Genomic DNA, 8,127 nt, shown 5'->3' with positions numbered 1-8,127 from the left:
GAACAGTATCAGTTGTTGTTGTAACTCATCATTATTACAGCTCTGAATGATATCATTCGTGATATTCAACTTTCCCTAGGCCATCGTGTTCCTCGTCTTCCCTGCTGATCTCGCCTGCTATCAAAGCAAACTTATTGACTGTGAATATTGGAAACCATTCTCCAGGTGTGCAAACTTCTTGTGCACTTTACAGCACTACTCCATGTTCAGTACCCTCTATTAGACAGAAGGTAGCTGGTATGTGTCAGTGGAAAGCTAGTTAAAAAGGTCAACTTGTTGGGAGGAGTCTGAACAAACTTTTCTAGTTAGCACTTCATATTAGGATTCAGAACTTGGTCTTTCTACCAGAGTTAATAATTAAGGCCTCTGTGAAATAATAGTTTTATGTTCATGAACCATTTTTTCAACCTCCCCACAATCTGCATTTTCCCTCTCCTTTCTCTCTCTCTCTGTCAAAGACATTCCAGAGTTTAATATATGCAAGTGATACTGCAGTCTAAGATGACGTGCTGAAATACGCAAGACACGTAAAAATGTGTACACAAATTTGTTTGACCAGTCAAATGATTGGCTGGAATATAAACAAACACTGTAGCCAAAGTGATTAAATGTAAAACTATTGAAAAAATGCCCTAAAAGACCACATTATTTTGGTAAGCTATGCTGAAAAAAAGTAATCTTAACTAAATGTGAAAGCGTTGACAGAACTGAAACTGATCAATATAAAGCAAAAAAAAAAAAAAATTCTAGAAACAGAAGTGCTGATTCCTAAACCACAGTAAATTAAGGAATAACTTTTAAAAATAGGTCATTAGAACGAGATCGTAAAATGGCATAGTAATAAGCTTGGAGAATTTTCCTGTAATAAAGCTTTAATTTTTTTTTTATATGCTGAAAAATTATTTGGCTTCAGTAACTTAACCAAAGAAGCTCGACTGGTGTAAAGCTTAATAAATGCACTAAATTTCGAACCTATACGCCTTCAGAAATGCTTAAGTCATTACGTATGTTACTTGTGTACAGAAGAAATTCCTAGGCTACGTAATGACGTCATAGGTATGAACTATTTCTATTAGAGCAAACTCTGTACAATATAGGAGGAATAAAAGCCATAAATTAACTGTACAGTCTTTTATTTAAATCCAAAAAATATTTTGAAAGTTGTGGGTGGTTGAGACAATTTTTTTTTTTTTTTTTTGCCCTTTGGAACCAGCATTGCAATGCCCCAAGGAAGGAAAGTGGCATCAGCAGGAGGCATTATGGCCAGTCAGCTGTCCGCTCTGAAACCTACTCGAAGAGCTGCGTTCTAAGCTGACAGCTGATTGGCCGATGTGGGAAAAGCCTATGAAATGCTTCTCTTACGTTTTCTCAAATGTATTCCCATTCTCTGTGTCAGCTGAAGAATGGTAGACCCTTCCAAATGTAAAAGAAGGGGGTGGTATGTATAGGAAGTCCAAGGAGGGGGTGTTTAGGGGAAGGTTTACCACTACAAGAAGCCGAGATGACGTCATTCTTATGCTACGACAGTACTCAAGAAGCATAATCTCAAAATATAGAGATGAAACATGGTGTGCAATTCCCGTAGTTTTGCGGAAAAAATCTCGTTCTCCTGATATGCATATGGGCAGAAAATTTTAAAATTCAGGTTTTCTATGAATATCTTATTACGAAATCTACGGATTTTGCCATACGTTTCCGAGACGCGTTCTCTGTTTTCGTTGGGATTTTTAAACCAGAGACGCTTTCAAGTCTTGCGAGAGAAAACGGGTCGTGATTATTCAGCCTCCATAGAAAACCGAGGTAAAAGACACTGGCCAAGATCAATATTTTCTCGAAACTGTCGGCCATTTTGAAACTACTGACTGTACTCAACAGAATTCTTCACTTACAGCTTTGATCGAAAATCTACTAATAAATATTAATATATAGGGATATTTAACCTTGTCTTCAGAGATGTTTACAAAAATAATGACATTTTTCAATATGGGGCTGATTAAAATAACTTTTGCCCATTTTGGGTGCTCAAAGCTTTAGCCAAGACTTTGATTTCGCACCCTATAATGGGTTATGTTATGAAATGTGACTTCAAAGCAATGAAATGTCAGAAAATACATACAGTGAAACGCCCTCGATATAAAGACACGTCATACGACTGACTTCAAACTTTTATTTTTCTTTAGAAACTATAATCTCTCAGAAATTTTTAAAAACTGAAATGACCACATTTTTTACTTTTATAAGTTGTATTATTAAATTTTGTCGCTTCTATAGATAACCATTTCCTGAGTGACTTGATCCAAGTAAAATTCTCACTCAAACTATAACAGACTTTGTGCAATCAAATTCTTAACTAATGAGTTCTAGGTTTTCTGCCTTTTAAATCTAACTTTATCACTTTTTAAAAAGATAATTTGGTGCTACTCTTGTTAAAAGTAGTTCACATGAATTTTTGAACAATATCCTAACAGGGAATTCACAGCTACAGGCAAAATTAAATTTACTTTAAAATGAAAATTTATCATTAAATTTACTTTTAAATGAAAATTTAGAATAGAAAAAAAACCAATTTAACTTTACTTTATTCCAAATAAGTCATCCTTCAGTCTCTGTTACAACAAAAGCAATCAATTACACAGAGACACATATACTGTCCCCCAAGAGCAGACAAGTGACCCAAATGCCTTCAGGTGGAACAAATGTGCCTTGAGGCACCCGCCCCCCCCCAACCCAAAACAAACCACTTCATCTTATAGGCCTAATGACACCATTCAATGTAAGTAATTGAGTCAGGTAAATGGTCAGAGACGTGCAAAGCTAATGTCCTCCTGCCCCGTTCTTCTTCCCCCAGCAGGACAGCAGGTCGGACTAACGTCAACCTTCACCGTACACGTGGACCACCAAGCCACTCTAGGCTCTGCGAGATAAAGCCTTACAAAGTCATCCCATTGCCAGGTAATTTGGGAGGAATGTCCAGTACGTGATGGAGACATTCCTTCGGCCGTTTTCTGGCTAGGATTGTCATTTCAAATCCTTCAGATTCCAGTTTTCATAAGAATGTCGAAAATTATATTTTGGTATTGCTTATCAGAAGAGGGTTACAAGTCTGAAAATTGTTGTTTTATACTCCCCACAAATGCATGACTGTATTAACTGTTGTTTTACATTGTACTGAGAAATAACCCTATAAAACCTGCTTTGTACAGGACTACAAGACTAAAAAAAACTGCCACTTCACATAGTTCACTAGAACAGGGCAAAATATGTTCACCAAAAAAGGCTCCAAGACACTATAAAAAATGCCTTTTCATAACCATCAGCACAGGGCTGCCAATTCTAAACTTCCTTACCACTGATTGGGGAAGACTTCATGGAAACTTTACCTCTTTTAATTTGGACATATATACCTCAAGATTTGTCTTTAAAAAACTAATAGCAAGCTGCCGACAAGCCTCAAGTTTCCCACAACTTTAAGCCTGTTCTTTGGTCAGTATTTAAGATTTACTTTTGGCTTTTCATCTCATCTCTTACAGAACAAAAACCTACTTCCTAAAAATTACGTAATGAATTGACATTCTAGGCAACAAGTTCTCCCATACTGACAGCTTTTGGGCTATAAAAAAAATTCCAAACTAACAAAAATTTCGTTGCTAAACTTCCTCAAAATGACATTTTTTGGGGCACTAAAATCCCAAATAGACACATTACTTCGGGTACAAAACTCTCCTAGACAGCGACAATTTTCAGACACAACACTTTCTTTGACTTACATTTTGGGTATAACGCTCTCTGAAACAGACTTTTTGGGTACAAAACCCTCCTGATACACATTTTGGATGCAAACCTCCCCAAGACTGATGCTCTTTCGAATTGACATTTTCCGGAGAGAAAGTTCAATGCTTTTTGAGCACAATACTCCCCTAAACTGATAACTTTGTAAGATGCCAAAATTACAAGACCGTATAAAGAAAAAAAAAAAAATAATAAAAATTTAGAAAACGAAGTCTCTCCATCCAAATTTTTTTTTTCTTGAATTAGCATGGTTCTCATACTAACACTTCTAACAAAATAAAAACACTTACCGGGAAACAAAGCTAAAAAAATGAAAAAACTTATTTCTAGAAAAGCTCTCCTGAACAGATAGATTTCTGTGTAAAATCTCTCCTGAACACCCAAAAATTATACACGTTTGAAATACGAACCTCTCACGACTTCACACTTTCACCACCACAGAAATTCTGAACCAAAATGCTTTCTAGACAACACCATTAAAATTTTGAAGAAGTAAATTCCACAAAAACTCATGAACTGGCCATTTTTAGCATAAAGATTATAAGTTATAACATCCTAAGTCAGAATTGCATGAATTAACTGTCTAGTAACACACAGGCTAAGACACCATAAAATCCCACAAACTAACAGACTATCTGGACAGAAATACACAACCTGAATGACTTTCCCTTCTTGATGCAAAATACAGTGTAAGAAACTTCCTGAAACATCATTTAACCACAGCCAAACAGACATCCTGATTCCAAAACTATCACTCACTGAAAAACTCTGTGAACCAAAATAAAACAAGAATAGAGACTTCATGAACCCTATGCCATCATAAACAAACATTCTCAGAGTTCCAAAATCAACGAAACATAAACTGCAGATTCTCTAAAGTAAATTTTATCATGAACTCAGATGATATTAATGATGATGAACACTGAATTGTATCATCGTGCGCAGGCAAGACAAACCCCACTGGGGAAGAGGCACTGCAAAATCTCACAACCTAACAGACTTGATGGGCAAAAATACACAAACGATGAGACTTTCCGTGAAAACAAGCAAATTAACAAATTCTTTATGACAAAACACACAAACTAACATTGTTTCCATTTAAAAAACACTCAAACAAACAGAACTTTCACGAAAAATACACAACACAAAAGTTGATGGGCCAAAAAACACTCCAACAGACTTCTACGAAAAGCACGCAAACCGACTATGAAAAAAGGCCACTTTCTATCCAAATGAAAATTCAGAAACTAACAGATTTGACAGGCAAAAATGTCAACGACTAACAACCCTCTCTGCAAATACAAGCTCAGAAACTAACAGACTTACCAAACAAAAATACGTATCATAAACAAACACACTCCACATAATAACTCACAATTTCAGATGCCTTGAATGCCAAAAAAAAAAAAAAGCATCAAAGCTAAGAGAAATTCTGTTGGTAAAATTCAAGAAATGTGTAAATCTGTTGAATTTTGATACTTAGTCGCCCAGGAAGTCTGTCTCTTCAAAATACTTTCCCTTCAGAAAATCTTGACTTTTGAAATATTAGTTTGTGACACTGTAGTAGCTTAGAAAGTCTACAAATACATGATATTCCCCTTGAAGAAAGTCCGCAAATATATGATATTCCCTTTGAAGACTCCCTGAAGGCAAAAATAATCATACAAGCAGTGTGAGTGAGCAAGTACCATTAACAGAATTTCTTCAAGGAGAATATCATATATTTGCGGACTTTCTTCAAGGGGAATATCATGTATTTGTAGACTTTCTAAGCCACTACAGTGTCACAAACTAATACTTCAAACATCAAGATGTTCTGAAGGGAAAGTATTTTGAAGAGACAGACTTCCTGGGCGACTAAGTATCAAAATTTAACAGATTTACACATTTCTTGAATGTAAAAGTGTCACAACTTAAACTTCCTAAATGGAAAGAACCTTCAGAAACTTTCTAAAACTTTCCAGTACCACAGACTTCCTTATTCCAAAACTATCATAAACTGGCTGAATCTGTGAACCGAAATATAGAAAGAAAAAAACACTTCACACATCCTATGTGATAATAAACAATATTTCCTGAGTTCCAGACATCATTCACACCCAAATTAATATATTCTGTAATGTAAACTTGATATCATGAACTCTTATGATAATAATGGTGATGAATACAGACTTCTATTATCGTGCAGTGATATCACAATCCACATTACTACAAACAAGGCCTAGAGCTTAAACTGCTTTGAAGACCAGAACACAAACATAATCTCAAGCTCGATATCTCAAACTTACATGCAATGTCAAACTCAGCTGTTACAAGCTAGCACATAACGAATGCCAAACTCATTGTTACTAAATAATATCTAGACACCAAATTCCACTATCATTAACAAATTTAAGAATACTGAATTAAATGTCATGAATAAATATCTAAACACGAAATTCTACTGACATCTACAAACTGAAATACTGAATTCACTGTCACCACCTTGACCTCTGAACATTACATTCATTGCCACAAAACTACATCTGAACATAGCATTGACCACAAGCTCTTGTAAAGGCCTCCTATGACCAAACTTCTCTTTTATCATTAACAATATACTTACATATATCAAACTTTATTCTTTAATTTCCCCTCATTTTACAGCATCATGACCACTATCATGACAAAGAGGTCTGAGTCGTACACTAGATATCTTCAGCAGATTTCCTGAAAGCCATTACTGTATCAACACTAAAATTCGACCTTTCTCAAACTCCAGAGGATCAAAACTTGGAAAACATTTACACAATCCATTAACATCTTGGGAAGACAATCTATGCTTCAGTGAAAAACTGGAAAATTTCTAACATACATCTCAACATGCATCTTAAGCCTGCCTTACAGCAAGTTACCCAGCTTGAGCTATACTATTTGTAGTCAAGTCACTCCAGTGAATTCAAGTTACGTCACAGTAACTTGAATTCAGTTTTGTAGCACAAGGAAAAGCTTTACCAGTCTACCATCTCATTATCATCTACACAGAAAATAAAATCTCTTATCACATACCACAACCTATGAAATCCCTCAAAACAGTACCACCATTACATAACCACTCCATTCCAGGGACATGTATTTCTAATTCCAAATTCAGTCAACCATTTTAACTTTTTCATTGGCAACAAACCTTCAGAGCAAACCAGCACACACCTGAAATCAATGAACCATCATGAACTGAAGTATGTAAATATCTCCAAAATTGGCAATGACCATTTGAGAAATATTTGTCAAGATAGGGAAAGTAAGTTATCGAATAGAATCGATTTTATCTATATTTTACCAAGCTTTTAATGGGAATTTTTTCTTGTCAGTTAAGCCCTAAATTTAAAAGGTGACCTACAATTAAGACAGTTTCCTCATCTCCATTAAATGACTGGGAAAGTCATTGTTTTAAGAATCAGCTTTTGCATACAGTAGTCTGAATATTTCAGAAACGCAAAATTACCAATATACCATTTAGTGTGGTATTTTGTGATAGCACAAAAACATTTTCAGTATACTAAAGGCTTTATCATAATTATTAAACATTACCTTGGTAGAATTAACAGGTTACTGTCCATTCTAGTAATAACCCATCCACCAAAATATCTCCACTATTCATTTTTACACGCCCGTTTTTATCCACTAATTACTGACGATGTAATAAGTTTTTAAGGCTTCTCCCACATACTCTAGAAACATGACCATTGTGGTATTTAACCCTTCTTTATGTTAAATACACGAATGAAGTGTCTAGCCTAAGATGAGAAGGTGTTTAAGCCCCAAGCTGGTACCCCCTTTTGGAAAGACAGCATGCATCCAACATATAATTAAATGTTTTGTCATATAATTAACTAAAGGATAGCTTTAAACTTTGTTATTGGTTTGAAACACTAAATTTACACCTTTTAAGACACCTGGCAGGACATAAATTACATTCAGTACTTATAAAAAAAATTCTAAGAAACAAAGTTGTAAATTATAATACGAAAAAACCTCCAGAACTTTACAAGGAAACAGTACTTTATAAAATAAAATCTAATAACTTCTACATAAAATGTGACAACTCAGAATTAACATGCCCCAAAAAAGACAATTTTTCTTTAGGGATAATCATTGAATTTGAAGTCATTCATACCGAGTATTTTTGTATCAAAATATATAAAGCAATTTTAGTCAATCATCCGTAACGAAAATAAGCCATTCTTAGATACTTTATAAAAAAAACCTCAGAAGACAGTGTGAATAACCCTATCCACAAATATTTATGAGTAAATTTATCCAGAATTCTGAATTATGAATTCTACCTGTTACAAAGCC

Source organism: Macrobrachium nipponense, chromosome 42 (assembly GCF_015104395.2).
Source record: "Macrobrachium nipponense isolate FS-2020 chromosome 42, ASM1510439v2, whole genome shotgun sequence".
NCBI lineage: Eukaryota > Metazoa > Arthropoda > Malacostraca > Decapoda > Palaemonidae > Macrobrachium > Macrobrachium nipponense.
The sequence above is the reverse complement of the archived record's forward strand: the minus strand, read 5'-3'. Positions refer to the sequence as shown.